The sequence below is a fragment of the Aethalodelphis obliquidens genome, unplaced genomic scaffold (assembly GCF_003676395.1).
Source record: "Aethalodelphis obliquidens isolate GAN/ISIS:26980383/991018 unplaced genomic scaffold, ASM367639v1 scaffold57, whole genome shotgun sequence".
Lineage (NCBI taxonomy): Eukaryota > Metazoa > Chordata > Mammalia > Artiodactyla > Delphinidae > Aethalodelphis > Aethalodelphis obliquidens.
In genome coordinates, this window is record NW_020838001.1 from 6,086,784 (window position 1) to 6,105,281 (window position 18,498).

The 18,498-nt window shown below is 46.8% G+C and overlaps 1 long non-coding RNA gene across 1 annotated transcript in view; it reads right to left on the reverse strand.

The window, feature by feature from the left end:
* Window positions 1–1,925: 1,925 nt before the first annotated feature.
* LOC113609551 (uncharacterized) overlaps window positions 1,926–18,498 on the reverse strand; it is a 34,418-nt gene continuing 17,845 nt past the window's right edge. Inside the window, exons 3-4 of the long non-coding RNA XR_003428677.1 lie at window positions 5,010–5,149; window positions 1,926–3,557 (exon numbers count right to left, since the gene is read on the reverse strand). This is a non-coding gene — a long non-coding RNA (uncharacterized LOC113609551). The remainder of the gene's footprint in view (window positions 3,558–5,009; window positions 5,150–18,498) is intronic.

The following is an 18,498-nucleotide window of genomic DNA, read 5'->3' on the forward strand; positions in this document are numbered from 1 at the left end:
TCTTAAAAGTTCTCATAATAAGAAAAAAATAATTCTGTAACTATGGTGACAGATGTTAACTGGATTTATTGTGGTGATCAGTTTGCAATATATACAAATATGAAATCATTATGTTGTACTCTTGAAACTAATGTAATGTATGTCAATTAACACCTCGATTTTAAAATTGATAAATTAATTTTTAAAAAGAATTACATTTTGGGCTTCCCTGGTGACTCAGTGGTTGAGAGTCCGCCTGCCGATGCAGGGGACACGAGTTCGTGCCCCAGTCCAGGAAGATTCCACATGCCGCGGAGCGGCTGGGCCCATGAGCTATGGCCGCTGAGCCTGCGCGTCTGGAGCCTGTGCTCCTCAACGGGAGAGGCCACAACAGTGAGAGGCCTGCGTACCGCAAAAAAAAAAAAAAAAAAAAAAAAGAGTTACATTTTGGAGTACATTAGAGGATAAGAGATCTACTGCTCTAAGCATCCCCAGAAGAAAGGGGGGAGGCGGGCAAGGACAGCCCTGTCCCTCTGACAGGTAGAGCTTCTTCCTTTGTAAATGAGACAGTTGTAGGTCCCCATAAGAATGTTCTGCTTAGCTTCCCTTCGTAAGAGCAGTGAGCAGAGTACCTGGCACTGGGGAAGGAAGCGTGGGCTATGAATATGATAGAAACCTTCTGGATTGGTTGTTATTTTGCATCTCCTGTGGGTAGGCAGCCAGAGGTTTTCTGAGCAGGTTACCCATCCCCTCCCCACCTGCCCCCACGGTCCCACCTCTAGATTGGAGTTTCTCCTTCTATCCGATGGAAGGGGAATGGGTGGTTCAGGGACAGTCTCTGGGGAGGCCAAGGGGTCTGCCTCTGCACCTCTGAGAAGGCTGGCAGTGGTGGGAGAACGGAGTGGGCAGGGGGAATTGGGGTCAGGCTTCCAGTGCCGGGCTGATGGTGGCAGCCATCAGCGTTAAAACCCAATACTGCAGAGCATCCACCACACATCCAGGACCCTACAGCCATCCTGTATCCTTCAGGGAACTTTTAAAATCTTCTAGGGAGGGAGGGTGGTGGGATGAATTGGGAGATTGGAATTGATGTATGTACACTATTGATACTATGTATAAAATAGATGACTAATGAGAACCTACTGTGCAGCACAGGGAACTCTACTCAATGCTCTGTGATGACCTAAATGGGAAGGAAATCCAAAAAAGAGGGGATATATGCTGATTCACTTTGCTGTACAGTAGAAACTTAACGCAAACATTGTAAAGCAACTATGCTGCAATAAATATTAATTTAAAAAAATGAATCCACTCACTAAAAGTTAAATCCAGCACATTATTAAATGAATCCATAACAAAGAGCTAATTTACCTTATATAAAGATCTTTTATGTAGTATAAAAAGATCTACTACAAATAAATAAGAAGTCAACAACCCCAATAGAAAATTGGGCAAGAAATATAAATAAAACACAGGTATTGAAGTATAGATGACTTTTAAACATATGAGAGGATTCTGTACTTCTCTCCTAATAAGAGAAATACAAATTAAAATTATACTGAGATATCATTTTTCACCTGTTCGTCCATCCTCCTCTCTGTAAATGCAAAGAAAAATGTATCTAATAATATTTTCCTAATATTAGCAGTAATAATTTTTAGATAGTAGGATTTGGGGAGCTTTTAAAACATTTATTGTTGTATTTGCTATAGTGTCTATATTCCTGGTAATGAGCATGTATAAGTTTTTAAGTAATTTTCATTAAAAAATAAAACTGGGGCTCCCCTGGTGGCGCAGTGGTTGAGAGTCCGCCGGCCGATGTAGGGGACATGGGTTCATGCCCCAGTCTGGGAGGATCCCACATGCCGCGGAGCGGCTGGGCCCGTGAGCCGCTGAGCCTGCGCGTCTGGAGCCTGTGCTCTGCAATGGGAGAGGCCACAGCAGTGAGAGGCCCACGTATCGCAAAAAATAATAATAATAAAAAAAATAAAACTGGAAGTAAATATGCAAAATAAATAAATCAAATCAAATCTCCACTGGCCTGACACCCCAAAAGTTTTCCCCATGGATGGGGTTTGGGTGGGGGAGGGGTGGGATACAGTGTTAATTTCTAAGCACTGGGAATTGACAGAGCCCTAACGGTGATGGAGCCCAGGGAGTTTGGGTGCTAAATTCCACCAAGGTCTTAAAACAGACACCAGCGGAGGGAGGGAGAGAGGGCAGAGCTGCACCCATGAGAGCAGAAACCTCCGGGTGCTATGGGCCACGCGTTCACAACCTCTTGGGGTTTGGAGACAGAGAAGCGAAAAGCAGTATCTGCAAAGCCCCGTGGGGAGTGTCTGAAGTGGTAGCCTTGACCTTAAAAGGTCGCTCTGTGGTGTGTTCAGTGTCCTTGTGTTTCTGGGGCATCGGCACCTGCGAAGGCCTGACTAACTGGTCCCCTCCTGGACCGGGGCTGAGTCAGACGTGTCACCTTCACAAACCGGCCTCTCCCCTGTCACCCGGCTCCACGATGTCCCTCCACCCTGCGATTCCCTATCTCTGTCGGGAGTTGTCTCTTGTCCATCTTTCATTCCACAAATATTTATGGAGCGCTGACAGTGTTCCAGGCCCCGTGCTGGGCAGCTCACAGACAACAAAAGAGGCTCCAACCCCTGTCTCTGGGGCCTCGCATCGCTGGTGGGAGACAAAATCTTGGCAAACGACTACACAGCTAACCCAACCTTTACAGAGGCGGCGACACCACGGAGAGACAGGGGTGCTGTGGGTATAAGGCAGCCTGGCCTGTGCTGGAGGTGAAGCAGGTTCCCAGAGGAGGCGATGCTGAAATCAAGAGGCGCCAGAAGGTCAGACAGCAGACCTTTAGGGGAAGCAGAGGCAAGGGGAGTGAGGGCAAGGCCCTGGGGCAGCACAGGTTGGGAGCTAAGGTGGGGTTAGGAGTTCCATCGTTCAGTCTTCACAGACATTCCTCCTGTTATCTCCAGAGCTCCACTGAGCGTTGTCCTACCAGCGGGTGTTTTGTAAATAAGGTGCTCTTCTGAGGCTGCCCGGGTAGTGGATGAGGGGGGTCCCACGTCCCTGAAGCAGATGTACTATGAGTACCTCCGGGTACCAGGTCAGGCTGGGGGATGGTGGGGAAGGAAAGCAGCCAAGTCCTGCTCCCCAGAGCTTACCATGGGGACCACCACGAACCTCATAACTAAGATGGGTCAGGTATTAGAAGGAAAGGCAGGGGTAGGAAGTGATGGGGTGTGGTGTCTTAGAGGGGTGGGACCTGCACCTGTGGAGGTGACTCCACCGCACACAGGAGGGACCCCAGGCCCACAGAGGTTCAAGACTTGCCCTTCCAGGCCGGGCAGGTCCTGTGTGCTCAAGTGTGAGACGTTTGACACCAGGTGCCAAACCACTTACCTGACTGAGTCATCTTTTCAAAGAGCCCATGGCCCAAACAAAAGCCACCCACAGGCTGTTCAAGACCTGGCTGCCATGAGGAATTGGGAGACTCTTCTGTGCTGTAGAATGTAATGGAGCAACTGCCCATAGGATGTGTGGAATTTGCAGAATCATACAGGTACATTCTGTAGGGGAAACGCAAGAAGAGTTTGAAACTAATGCTACATTTAGTTTCTAAAATGCTGCAACCGATTACACACGCCCATCGTGTCGAGAAGGCCCACGTCCTCACAAGGTCACGTTTGTACATTAGAATGAGAATGAACGCCCTAGCTTCTCCCAAGTAACCATGATTAAGAACTTTGGGAAGTGTCCTTTGAATCCTTTTTCTGTTTGTTTAAGCCCTTATTCTGCACACAACTTACAAAGGAGATCTTAATCTTTGCTGTTTGACATGAATTTTCCATGTAGCAATATTCTTGGCCATTCTTCTGCACTATTACCTGGAGCTCTGTCTCATTTTTTTTTTTTTTTTTTTGCGGTACGTGGGCCTCTCACTGCTATGGCCTCTCCCGCTGCGGCGCACAGGCTCCGGACGCGCAGGCTCAGCGGCCATGGCTCACGGGCCCAGCCGCTCCGCGGCATGTGGGATCTTCCCGGACCGGGGCACGAACCCGTGTCCCCTGCATCGGCAGGCGGACTCTCAACCACTGCGCCACCAGGGAAGCCCTCTGTCTCATTTTTTAGCTTCTGCACAATCTGAGGGTCAAAACGGTGGTGACCAACTTTTCCCATAATGACTGACCACTTGTATTCCATGCTATTTGCTCCCATTTCCATCACACTATCTTTTTACCTGTCTTGTTTCAAGGATTCTCCCTGAATTTGTGTTTTAGGTTTGGGTTTTGAACCCATATGGAATTGGTAGTGTGTATATTTGTGTGTGTTTGAGGTTGAAGGGGGAAGACTCGTGCTACCGTTTGCAAATGGATAAACATGTCCATTAGCAGACGTCCCTGGCGGTCCAGTGGTTAAGATTCCCAGGTTCCAATGCAAGGGGCGCGGGTTCGAGCCCTGGTCAGGGAACTGAGATCCCACAAGTCTCACGGTGTGGCCAAAAAAATATAAAAGACAAACAAACAAACAAAAACATATCCATTAGCATTTATTTTTAAATCCCTTCCATTTGAAGTGCCGCCTTTGTCATTTCCTAGATTCCCTTCCAGGCGTGGGTGCGGCTGTTGCTGTTCTGCGTGTTAAACACTCTGTTCCTACCCCGGTTCCAAGACGGAGCGCGGAAGCTCTCAGCCTTGTTTCTACACCTGCCTCACTGCCCTCATCCTCCATGAGCGCTTCAGAATCTATCAGTATTTGCTTTGCTCCAGCCTCAACCCTACGCTCTTCCCTCCTCCCCCCAAAACTCTCGCTTGAATTTTAGAATTACTCTGAATGTACAGACACATCTTGAGACACCTGAGATCTTTATACTGATGAGGCTGAGATTAGGTCCCTTTTATGTCTAGGAGGGACAATAAAACACCAGCCTCTTGATGCAGAGCCCTCGGGTGAAAAAAATACAAATCCAGACGGGGGACCTGGAGGACGGCCACAAGGGCATAGAGTCCTCAGTGACTCACCTGCGCTCTGGCCTCAGGCTTCCTGGATTTCTTCCGAAGGACACAGCATGCGGTGGAGGCATGCACCCACTGCAGGGTCCAGGGCAAGTCATTTTCTGTAGTTGCTGTTTGTATCAGCCTCCTTCCTCATAGGAACTCTTCTGTGGGTAGGAATGAAATAGATTTATTTTTAAAAGAATAGCTGACTCTTGGGCTTCCCTGGTGGTGCAGTGGTTGAGAGTCCGCCTGCCGATGCAGGGGACACGGGTTCGTGCCCCGGTCCGGGAAGATCCCACATGCCGCTGAGCGGCTGGGCCCGTGAGCCATGGCCGCTGAGCCTGCGCGTCCGGAGCCTGTGCTCCGCAATGGAAGAGACCACGGCAGTGAGAGGCCCGCGTACAGCAAAAAAATAAATAAAAAAGAATAGCTGACTCTTATTGATCACTCGTAAGTGCTTTCCTTCATTGTTCAAAAACTTTTAGTAGACTTTCATTCAGCAAATATTTATCCTACACCTCACACCCTAGCCAAAGAGAAAAACAATGAACACATAAATAGGAAAGATCCAGGCCCAACATCTGGAGGTGAGGACAACTGGGCAAAGTGAAGCAGAAGGAGCGAGGAGGGCGGGGAGCTGGGCTGGCGGGACAAGGCCTTAGGAGCCAGTGCAATTTAAACAGGGTGTCATAATGGAAAAGAACATAAAAAAGAATGTACATATATGTGTAACTGAGTCACTTTGCTGTACAGCAGAAATTAACACAACATTGTAAATCAACTATACTTCAATAAAAATAAAACAAACAAACAGGATGTCAGAAGAGACCTCATCCAGCTGATATAGGAGCAATCACAACTTGCAATTATTTTATTTAATTATAAATTTGCTGTCTGTCTCTTCCACTAGCGTGAGAGCTTCGGAACAGTGGGGACCTCTCTGTCCCCAAGAACCTGGTTGATGCCTGCGGCATGCCGGGCTCTTACTGTGGGTATTAAGACTTGAAGGAGACATCTCTTCTAGCCAAGCAAGATCCAGATCTCAGGGAAAAAGTGGATTAATCCAGAGTGGGCTGGCCACTACCTGCTATGCAGTAAAGAGACTTTAATCACCCATGGTTTTCCTTAAACTGGCGGTTTGGTTTATCAATGCACGGGTCTGGGTTTGGGATTTTTCCATTTCTAACAAGATCCCGGGGATGTGGTGGCCCTCATTCAGGGATACCACTTACTATTTTTGTTTAAATGCCTTATGGTGTTGGGCAATTTCTCAAAACTGTTCAGGTCTTCCTCTGGCCAGACTAAAAAACACAACATTGAAGAGCGACTGGTTAGTAGATGGCAAGAAATTACTATTAACTTCTATCGGGAGTAATAACCATGTTGGGGTTACGTGGTTAGAATAACAACAAACAGGCAGAAAGTCTTTATCTGTTAGAGACACACTGAAGTACTTCTCGGTGAAATGATACAAAGTCTGGGTTCGTTTTAAAATATTGATGGGGGGAGTAGAGGAGAGAGATGGACGAAAAGCAAGGGGCAGAAAGTGGTGGTGACTGAAACAGTGATGAGTCCGGGTGAAGGGTGGGTCGCTGTACAGTTCTCTCTACTTTTGGATGGGTTTGAAAACGTTCTATAATAATAACAAATAAAATGGAAATAAGGGCTTCCCTGGTGGCGCAGTGGTTGAGAGTCCACCTGCCGATGCAGGGGGACGTGGGTTCGTGCCCCAGTCCGGGAAGATCCCACATGCCGCGGAGCGGCTGGGCCCGTGAGCCATGGCCGCTGAGCCTGCACCTCCGGAGCCTGTGCTCCACAGGGGGAGAGGCCACGACAGTGAGAGGCACGTGTACCGAAAAAAAAAAAAAAAAATGGAAATAAGATGTGAGCTCCATTTTCAAGAGAAGGCAGTTTAGCTGCAGTTGAAACAGGGTCCAGCGCACAATGGCTGCCAGTATGATTCTAATTAACATCATTATTATTTAAAAGACGGAGGTTGACAGCTGTCTCTCCGTAACACGCACAGGAGATCACATTCAGAAAGAAGTGTTCCATTTATGGCTTCTTTCCTTCTTTTCTTTTTTTTTTTCCTTTTTGTGGGAGGTGTGGTTTAATTCCTTTCTCCTCCTGGGGCCGCACCCAAGGCATAACCATCCAACTTCACGGCTATTAACATTTTCTCTGAACACAAATATTTACTCACAAAAGGAACGATTACAGATCTAAAGAACTGCTGTTTGTGGTGGCCACCTGGGAGGGTGGAGGGTAGGTGACTGGGTGGGACAGGGATTTGCATTATTCCCACTTTATAACTTTCTGTTGGGTTTTTTTGTTTGTTTGTTTCAATGTATTTTTTTTAAATTACCCACTAATGCATGAATATATTTTGGTTATAAAACATTCATGAAATATGTATAACTGTACAGCTACAGAACATATAAATGTCCATCTCCCTGGCTTTCTCCTAGAAGTAAACCTTCTTCCTGAGTTTAACCCCCAGATGACTGATAAATTCTTGGAGCCCTTTTTCTATATACTGAAGTATACATCTCTGCAAACAGCTTTTATAAAGATCTTATTCTTTGCTATTTATTTATTTATTGGCTGCGTTGGGTCTTCGTTGCTGCACGTGGGCTTTCTCTAGTTGGCGGCGAGCGGGGGCTACTCTTCATTGCGGTGGGCTTCTCATTGCGGTGGTTTCTCTTGCTGCAGAGCACGGGCTCTAGGTGTGAGGGCTCAGTAGCTGTGGCTCGTGGGCTCTAGAGCACAGGCTCAGTAGTTGTGGTACACGGGCTTAGTTGCTCCGCAGCATGTGGGATCTTCCCAGACCAGGGCTCGAACCCGTGTCCCCTGCATTGGCAGATGGATTCTTAACCACTGTGCCGCCAGGGAAGCCCTATTTGCTATTTTACACAAATTTACCACCCGGCAATATTCTTGGCCATGCTTCTGCATTATTATCTATCAGTACGTTTCATTTTTTAAAATACCTGCAGAAGAGTCCACTCTGTGGAATTCAAATTATTCAATACATACAACCAATACTTTTTCTCCTGGGGTAGAGGATGTCTGGAGGATGACCAAGACCGGAAGGGTTTGTTATTCTAGTAACAGAAAATATTTTAGAAGAATCTAGAACTTTCATCTTATCAGAGGGCAGTGAATCTGGGAGGCACCCCCTCCCCATAAGTGCGGTGATTAAGGGAAGTCCCGTGAGCCTGGATGTCCAGCATGAGAACCAAACAGCCTTGGCACAAGAACTATGTCGGAGAAAGCCCGGTGGGTGACCATGATTTCTCTCCACTTCCTGGGTCCAGCTGCCTGTGAAAGGTGGCTTGGGACCAAAGTTTAGATAAAAGCAACCAAAATGATGCAGGCTCTGTTACTCACAGGCTCAGTATCACTCAGAGAAACAGCACTGTTGCGCCTGCGCAGATGAGTGGTAGAAACAGGCTTGTCCGTTATGAAATGCGCCCCGTGCTGCTGGCATTCTGAGCAGCCTGAGAACATCTGTACCAGCCACTTGGAGACCGTGCCTGTCTGTAGACAAATGCCCTCTAGCCTGTAATTATTATCATGTCTTAAGCCTTTCCTAGGCTCCAGGCAGTAGGCTAAGCATTACCCTGTCAATCAGCAAATATCCACTGACCACCTACTACGGGTCTCCGGCGTCTCCCAGGATTGCAGGCGTTGGGCAGACAGCAGTGAACCCAACAGACCTGTGTCTGCCCCCGTGGGCTTCTGGCCTCAATCCAATATACAGAATTACAAAGTGTGAAAGCGTGCTGGAGGAGAGATGGTCCAGGCAAAAGGAATAGTACGTGTCCTACTATGCAGCTCTAACCTGAAAATGTTCACCTACCAACTGGCAGCATGAATTTGGACAAGACAGTTAATGGCTTAGGACTTCATTTTCGTCATCGGTTAAAGAAATAACAGTCACAGCTGATCCTGTTGCTAGCTCCAAAGGTGCACCATTTCCAGCTAATGAATGAGGACCCCCGAGAATCTTAGCAAATGAGTGGAACTCCCACCCCTGCCTGCTGTTAAGGGGCTGGGAATGGCTGCCTTTGAATCGCTGGCACCCCGTCTGGGCTCTCGTTCCTAATCTTGCCATGAACCCTAACCCAGACCTTTATCGCTGGGAGGTAGGATTGGGGATGGTGGGAAACTACCCTCTTCGTGTGTTGTGCCGACATCGTTTACCATGAACATGTGCTCTATTAACAAAAATGCCAATTTAGTTTTTTCTTAAATGATCTGGTATTGGTACAAGGACAATCAGAAAAGTTAATGGAACTGAATAAGTCACTTAATACCCTACCCACATATATATGGGGCTTTGGTAAATGGTAAAAGGTATCATTTCACACCAGTGGAGAAAGAACCTATTATTCAATAAATGACATTAAGGAGAAGGATTTTGGGGAAAAACTTAACTCCTTATTCCAAAAAAGAGTACACTTATAGCAAAGAGTTAAATGTATAAAGCGTTAAAGACGTAAGAAAAAGTTTAGTCATGGATGTGACTTAAAACACCAATACATAGGGCTTCCCTGGCGGCGCAGTGGTTGAGAGTCCGCCTGCCGATGCAGGGGACACAGGTTCGTGCCCCGGTCCAGGAAGATCCCACATGCCGCGGAGCGGCTGGGCCTGTGAGCCGTGGCCGCTGAGCCTGCGCGTTCGGAGCCTGTGCTCCGCGACGGGAGAGGCCACAACAGTGAGAGGCCCGTGTACCGCAACAAAACAAAACAAAACACCAAGACGTAAAGAAAAAACATTGATGAAATTTACTACCTAAAAATTTCAAATGAAGTATTTTAGATATTAAAAAATGGAAGCATAACCCCCTGTGTGCTCCCCTCCCAGTGTAGGAAGGAAAACAATAGAGCAAGTTATCACCCAGGCGAAAAGAAGTTGGTGTATTTCCTTCTTTGCTGGCTTTTATTCTTTTATTTTCCATATAGGGCTCCATGAATCATATACGGGAATAAAACTCTGTATCCTTCTGCAACCTGCATTTTTCCCCTCAAGGATATATCTTGGAGCTCCATCTGTTTTGGCACAGGTAGGTAGCTCTGTTACAGGAAAATGCAAAACTGCAGCAGTAGCTGACAATGGTTGAGTGTTCAGTGCCCAGCTCTGGGCTCCATTCCCTATGGCGTTACCCTTAATTCTTGCCTCAACCCGATCATGCTGGGAGTTCAGTTTATCCCCATTTAACAGATGCGGTAACTGAGGCCAAGGTCTAGGCAGAGGGACTCTGGAGAACCCACAGGAAGAGGGAAACAAACCCCCGAAATAGATGCTGGCCCAAACACTGTCCTCAGCAGGGCTGGCTCCCCAGGGAGCAATTGAAAATGCAGATCCCCTGTGGGCATGACAGTGGGCAGCTGCAGCCCAGGAAAGAGCCGAAATGCAGGCTGTGCCTCGGGATTGGTCCTTCCCCTCTCCTGCTGGGATTTAGTCCATTTACCCTAATTGGCCAACTTCCTAAACTCTAGAACAGTGGTTCTCAAAGCCTGGTTCTCCCACAGGCAGCATCTGCATGACCTGAGAAAACATTAGAAATGCAAATTATCGGGTCCCACCCTAGAACTCCTGAATCAGAAACCGGCGTGGGTCTCAGGGATCTCCCTGGAGATGCTGATATAAGGTCAAGGTTGCAAACCTCTGTCTGGAATGTGAGATTCCCCGGCCTCTCCCTTTTAGCCTTGGCTCAGCTGTGTGTGAGTTTCACAGGCTCTTATTAAGTCAGTCCTCATGAGATGAGCCAGCAGTAGGTGCTCAATAAGTATTGCTAATGATCCCTTAAACAGACATTTCCTAAACGTCCACCCTGTGCTTGGGTCTTTGCATGGGGCCCCTGGAGGTCGGGTCCAGTGGGGAGGCCTGTAAGCAAAGAAGCCCACTCGGGAGCCCAGCTCTGACAGCGGGACCTTGACCTTCACTGAGTCCAACTGGGGTGTAGGGAACAGGAAGTGGGGTTGGATATGGAACTCCATATCCAGTGGGAGACCGTAGACTTACAATTCCCTCTGGTCTGAAATGCCAGTGCTAATATATTTACACTTACGCATACTAAAATAAGTAGTTTTTAATGATTAAAATGAGACATAAAAAAATAAACGAGGTATATGCATGGCTTAGAAAACAAGAATAGGAGGAAGGGCACAAAATAAAGATTAATTTCTCTATTCCCCTAGCCATTCTCCTCCTAAGTTTCACATATTGTTTTTAAATTTTGAAATATTTTGTTAATTTGCAAAACAAATGGCCCACTCATCTGGGTTTTCTTTTCTATGAATTGCCTGTTCGCATCTTTTGCCTGTTTTTCTACTTTCTGCTGCTTTTTTTTAAATTTTATTTATTTAATTTACTTTTGGTTGTGTTGGGTCTTTGTTGCTGCGCAAGGCTTTCTCTAGCTGCGGTGAGCGGGGGCTACTCTTCGTTGTGGTGCGTGGGCTTCTCCTTGCAGTGGTTTCTCTTATTGCGGAGCATGGGCTCTAGGCGCGCGGGCTTCAGTAGTTGTGGCATGCGGACTCAGTAGTTGTGGCTCGCGGGCTCTAGAGGACAGGCTCAGTAGCTGCGGCGCACCGGCTTAGTTGCTTCACGGCATGTGGGATCTTCCCGGACCAGGACTCGAACCAGTGTCCCCTGCATTAGGAGGTGGATTCTTAAACACTGCGCCACCAGGGAAGCCCTCTGCTGCTTTTGCTTGACTTTTTTCTCTTTGTTTTCTAGGATTTATATCCTGTATTCTGAAGCACTGCACATACTATGGACTTTTCATATCAAGTATCTTGGTTTTTTGCCATAACAAACCCTGCTTAGGGACTTCCCTGGTGGCGCAGTGGTTAAGAATCCGCCTGCCGATGCAGGGGACATGGGTTTGAGCCCTGGCCCAGGAAGATCCCACATGCCGTGGAGCAACTAAGCCCGTGCGCCACAACTACTGAGCCTGCACTCTAGAGCCCGCGTGCCACAACTACTAAAGCTTACGTGCCTAGAGCCCGTGCTCCGCAACAAGAGAAGTCACCACAATGAGAAGCCCGCACGCAGCAATGAAGACCCAACGCAGCCAAAAATAGAATAAAGTAACTAATTAATTAAAAAAAAAGAAACCCTGTTTAATGCAATTGAGTGTGTCAACATTCTATTTATAGTTTTGTTGTTTTTATCTTGATTAAGAATCCTTCCTTACCCTAATATCATGATATTTTCTGTTTTCTTCTAAAAGTTTTCGGTGCCTCATTTTCATATTTAGTTCTTTAATCCATCTGAAATTTATTTAGTGAATGATCTAATAACAGGAATCTAATTTATCTTTTTATAATAGCCAGTTACACAGAACGGTTTGCCAACGAATCCATTTCCTCTCTACCAAGCTGTCCATTCACCCCTGTCACATACATGTTCCCACAGAAGTGTGGGTCTTCTCTGAGTTCTATTCTAGTACATTAGTCTGATACCACCTATTGTACTTCCCACTTAGCTTTAGAGGAAGTTTAAAATCTTTTAAGATATGTTCTTTCTTGTTTTATTTTGCAAAATTGCCTTGACTCTTCTTTGATCTTTTACAAAGTAACAAAATTCCAAAGGCTAAAATCCAGACTCTAGAGTCTAAAATCCATAAAGAACTTATGCATTTAAAATCACCCTTGCCAAGTTTTGGGGCCAATTCACTAACGTATTTTTATTGGCTTCCCTTGAATTTGGAAGTTATTTTGAGGAAAACTGATCTTTATGTAAAACTTCGAGTTTTTTAGCAAAGTATTATAAATTTCTCCAAAACTTTTTACATGCCTTTTTTTGTTTGTTTTTTGCGGTACACGGGCCTCTCACTGTTGTGGCCTCTCCCATTGCGGAGCACAGGCTCCGGACGCACAGGCCAAGCGGCCATGACTCACGGGCCCAGCTGCTCTGCGGCATGTGGGATCTTCCCGGACTGGGGCACGAACCCGTGTCCCCTGCATTGGCAGGCGGACTCTCAACCACTGCACCACCAGGGAAGCCCTTTACATGCCTTTTATTAGATTTATTCCTAACTATTTTTGTTGCTCTATCATTTTTTGTTATATCATTATTTTTAACTATGTGTCTAGTTCTTATTTCCTTGTGTATAGATTTTTAAAATATTAATCATTTTTCCAGTAATGTTATGCATCTCTTTTACTTGTAATGGTTTGTTGAATCTCTTGGATTGTTTTTTTAATTTATTTATTTATTTATTTATTGGCTGCATTGGGTCTTCGTTGCTGCATGTGGGCTTTCTCTAGTTGTGGTGAGCGGGGGCTACTCTTCATTGCGGTGCGCGGGCTTCTCACTGCAGTGGCTTCTCTTGTTGTGGAGCACAGACTCTAGGCACACGGGCTTCAGTAGTTGTGGCACACATGCTCTAGAGCGCAGGCTCAGTAGTTGTGGTGCAGGGGCTTAGTTACTCTGCAGCATGTGGGATCCTCCCTGACCAGGGCTCGAACCCGTGTCCCCTGCATTGGCAGGCGGATTCTTAATCACTGAGCCACGAGGGAAGCCCTCTCTTGGATTTTTGATATAGTCATGTTATCGTTGAATAATGACATTTTTGTTTCTTTCCTTTGAATCCTTATAATCTCTTCCTTCTTTTTTCTTTTTTTCTCAGCAGGGGTGGGTTGGCTTGCAACTGGGGAGTAAGGAGAGCTAAGGCTTGTACTAAGGCCATTTCTCTTGGACTTTTAGGCCTTTGCTTGTGTGTTTGGCTGTATTTTTAATAAAATGATTGGTTTTTAATTATTTTTAAAAAGATATACCCGTGATCCGCATAAATCAGTGTACAAGAGCACAGAAAGGACGCTGCCAGGACCTCTGGTGCAGCATTGAATACAAGTAGTAACAGAGAAGGTTGCGTCTGATTCCTAACTTTACTGAAACATTTTCACCATTAAGAATTCCCTGGAGGTCCAGTGGTCAGCACTCTGTGCTTCCGCTGCAGGGGGCACAGGTTCCATCCCTGGTCGGGGAACTGAGATCCCACAGGCTGCACTCTGCAGCCCCCCCAGCTGCAGAGTGTTTTCTCTAGATCTGTGGTGGATACCCTTTATCAGGCTCAACTGCTCTTATAGAAAAAAGGTTGTTGGTTTGCTTAAACTTGAAATTGTATGGAATTTTATCGAATGTCTTTTCTGCATCCACGGATATAATCAAGGAGCCTAAAAATATTTATTGAATGAATTCTGTTTTCATCTTCAAAGCAACCCAATGGCTCAGACATTGGCTTCCTCATCTGTAAAGTGGACAGATGGGGCTCAGAGAGACCGTTTAGCTTTTCCAAGTCCACCCTGCCGGGAGACATCAGTGTCAGAATAGAAAGCAGACCTGTCAGTCTCCAGAGTCTGTGATCTTTCTGCTAACCCTCCACGTGTACCCCGGGAAAGTCAGCAAAAACCTGGACATTGGTGGAGCTCCACATATGTGCAGGGTGGAGAGAGGAGAATTGAAAGCAGCCAGAGACACCCCGGGAGGTCCGTTCCCAGGGCCAAAAGGATTCTCCAGATCGGCACCTCGGCCTCGGTCACTTCATCTGTCAAATGGGGAGTACCAAGGTGCCACACCTGACATGGTCAATTCCAAGTAGTCAAGAGGTCTGAAAGTCACCATTGTAACCTGGTGACCACATCGCCGTCAGTAACCGTGGTACCCAGAGAGGCCCTACAGAGCATACAGTGGCATCGTGATTTTAACAGGTTTGCCAGATAAAATACAGGACGCCCAGTTAATTTTGAATTGCGGATAAACAACAAATACCTTTTTCGAAGTATAAGTGATTCTACAAATATTGCATGGGGGGACTTCCTGGTAGTGCAGTGGTTCAGAATCTGCCTGCCAATGCAGGGGACACGGGTTCAAGCCCTGGTCCGGGAAGATCCCACATGCCGCTGAGCAACTGAGCCCGTGCGCCACAACTACTAAGCTTGTGCTCTAGAGCCCGCGAGCCACAACTACTGAGGCCCGCACGCCTGGAGCCTGTGCTCTGCAACAAGAGAAGCCACCGCAACGAGAAGCCCGCGCACCGCAACGAAGAGTAGCCCCCGCTCACCGCAACTAGAGAAAGCCTGCGTGCAGCAACGAAGACCCAATGCAGCCAAAAAAAAAAAAAAAAAATATATATATATATATATATATATATAGAGAGAGAGAGAGAGAGAGAGAGAGAGAGAGAGAGAGAGCGCGAGCATGGTGCATAGCTTACACTAAAAAAAGTATTCCTTGTTTACCTGAAATTGAAATGTAGGGCAGCCTATATTTTTATTTGCTATCTCTGTCAACCCCACCTATGAAGAATGCTTGACAAAAAAGTTTAGCCTGAATCTAATTAAACCCAACTTCCAGTTTACAGAAAAGAGAGGGACTGAGTTAAAGACACCACCAGGGACCAACGAGACAAGCGCAGTGTAGCCCATTGTAAGGGTCCCTAGCCAGGCGTGGGAGGTGCTGGATGGGAGACTGTTCTAGGTTACAGAGACTAAGGCCAACGCAATGCGTGAATTTTTATTTGATGCTGGATGGTGTGTGGGGCAGGGGGACAACTGCAAGGTATATTTCTGAGGCGCTTTCTAGAGCCGTGATGGAACATTAGACCACAGCTTTCCAAAGGGGGCTTGCCCCAGGCATGGGCATAAGCATGGCATGTGATCATCTGTTTTGCAAATTAACTGCGAATCAAATACTTGAAAATTTACAAAATCATAGGAAATAAAATCGGGAGGTGAGTGACACGGGCATGAAAGTGTCTACTTTTTGTTTTCTGTCTTTGTGTGGTCTTGTACATTGACTTATTTGGATCATGGGCGTGTCTTACTTTTATAATTAAAACCCAATTCTTTTGGTTTTTATTTAAGAGATAAAAACTTCCAGTTACAAAATAAATGAGTCCTGGGGATGCTACACAGCATGGGGGGAAGATAGTCATTAATAATGGAACCTCTTTGTATGGTGACAGATGGTAACTAGACTTCTCATGGTAAACCATTTCATGATGGATGTAAGTCAAATCATGATGCTGTAGGCCTGAAACTTACACAGGGCTGTATGTCAATTGCATCTCAATAAAACTGGAAGAAAAAGTTATTTTATTAAAAATAAGACCAGGGCTTCCCTGGTGGCGCAGTGGTTGAGAGTCCGCCTGCCGATGCAGGGGACGTGGGTTCGTGCCCCGGTCCGGGAAGATCCCACATGCCGCGGAGCAGCTGGGCCCGTAAGCCATGGCCGCTGAGCCTGCGCGTCCGGAGCCTGTGCTCTGCAACGGGAGAGGCCACAGCAGTGAGAGGCCCGCGTACTGCAAAAAAAAAAAAAAAAAAAAAAAAAGACCAAACAGGGACTTCCCTGATGGTGCAGTGGTTAAGACTCCTCACTCCCAATGCAGGGGGCCCAGGTTCAATCCCTGGTCAGGGAACTAGATCCCACATGCATGCCACAACTCAAGATCCCGCATGATGCAACTAAGACCTGGCACAGCCAAATAAATAATAATAAATAAATAAATATTAAAAAAAATAAGACCGAACACACAAGCAAGGACAAAAAGGCCCAACAGAAATGGCCTTAGCACAAGACTCAGCTCTGCCCCCTGCCCCCTCCCACCGCAGCCCACCCTTGCCCTCTGCACCCAGGATGTTCAGTCACAGGGGAGCTCCCACCCTCTCGGGGGGAGGGGCTCCTCTGTGATTCTTTCCTTGTGGGTCTCCGCACCAGACTCTGGCCTCCCTGAGTACAGAAACTGTCTCCTTCTCTTCCTTATTTCAGTAAGAACCTCCACGTTCCAGGCCTTGTGCTAAAAGGAATCTGAGCCGATCAATGTTCAGTTCAAGAGTATCGGGTAATGGGGATTTCCCAGTGGTCCAGTGGTTAGGACTCCGCACTTCCACGGCAGGAGGCCCGGGTTCAATCTCTGGTTGGGGAACTAAGGTCCCTGCTCTGCGCGGCCAAAAAAAAAAAAAAAAAAAGTATTGGGTAAAAGGCAGCACAAACCTGGTCCCCAGTTCAGGTAAATGGGCTAATTCCCAGCAGGAGGGCTCTTCCCTGCCTTGAGGTTGCCCACGGTCAATCCAGGCACCCACCTGGGGAGTGGGTGCAACCGAGGACAGGATGTAGGCCGGCACCCACTCTCCCCGAATCTCTGCGGTAAAAAATTACGGAAGATCAACCCAAACACAAGTGTTTAAGGCAGATTATTAACGAGTGAGTAGCCAGGGCTGCCTCTTAATAAGGACCCTCCAGATTGGCACCTTGGCCTCGGTCATTTCATCTGTCACACGGGCAGCACCAAGGTGCCCAATGTCATCACGTTTGACCAGTAAATAAAGTGACCTACGTGGGGGAGCTTAACACAGGCTGGCGCTGAATGGACGTCACTGTCAGCCACTACTGAGGCCGGAGGGGAGGAAAAAACATCTCTTACAAATTCGGGACAGTTCACATGTGGGGTGGCTATGGAAGACGACCCGGGGTTTCAATGCGCTCTGCTGTCCTCTGTGAGGCAGGAGCCGAGCAGGAAGCCATGGTATTTATTATCCCCTCTTCTTGCTTCATGCTTGAAATATTTCACATTTGAAATTCTTACATAGTAAAATGTGTCCACCTTTTTCTTCATAGCCTGGTGTTCCAGTCATCGTTTCTCTTTTCTTTCTACTATTTTTTACTATGACTTCACCTTATACATCTTCTTGGCTATATCTGTCCTTCTTTGGGACTAAAAAATGACGCATCATTTTTTTAAGTCTGATTAATATTTTTTGAATAATCAATCCTTTCTCTGCTAATGGGAACTGATACCTTTTGCCATTTCTCAAACTCCTACTGAGTTGTCTGTTTTTCTAGTACTAGATTATTTTACTTTTTGGTTAAAGACTGGAATCATCAGTATTATAAAAGAAAAGATACATGGGACTTCCCTAGTGGTCCAGTGGTTAAGAATCTGCCTTCCATTGCAGGGGACACAGGTTCAATCCCTGGTCGGGGAACTAAGATCCCACATGCAGCAGGGCAACTAAGCCTGAGCGCTACAACTAGTGAGCCCGCGTGTCACAGGGAAAGGTCCCACATGCCACAACAAGGATCCTATGTGACGCAACTAAGACCCGAAGCAGCCAAATAAATTAATAAATATTTTTTAAAAAAAGAAAGGATATATGTTTATGGTAAATGAATTTGAAACAACAGATAAAGGGTACAATTTCCCACTCCCTGTCTAATTCCACCTCCCAGAGGTCTGGATTAGAGCTCCCAGCGGGATTAGGGAGTCAGAGGTGACCAGCTGTGCCCAGCCTGGGGTGCCAACAAGTCAGCGGAGCTTCTGGGTGGCCGTGACCCTTCCACTGGAGATGAGGACTCCCAGCCGGCTGTGTCTGCCTATCTGAGTGCCTCACCTCTGCCTTCCCAGGCTCTGCTCTGTCAGGCCAGGGGCGTGGTCAGCGTCAGAGCCAGCAGGAGGCTGAGAGCCTGGAGCAGGCCATCAGGCCCACACGCTGCCCGGGTC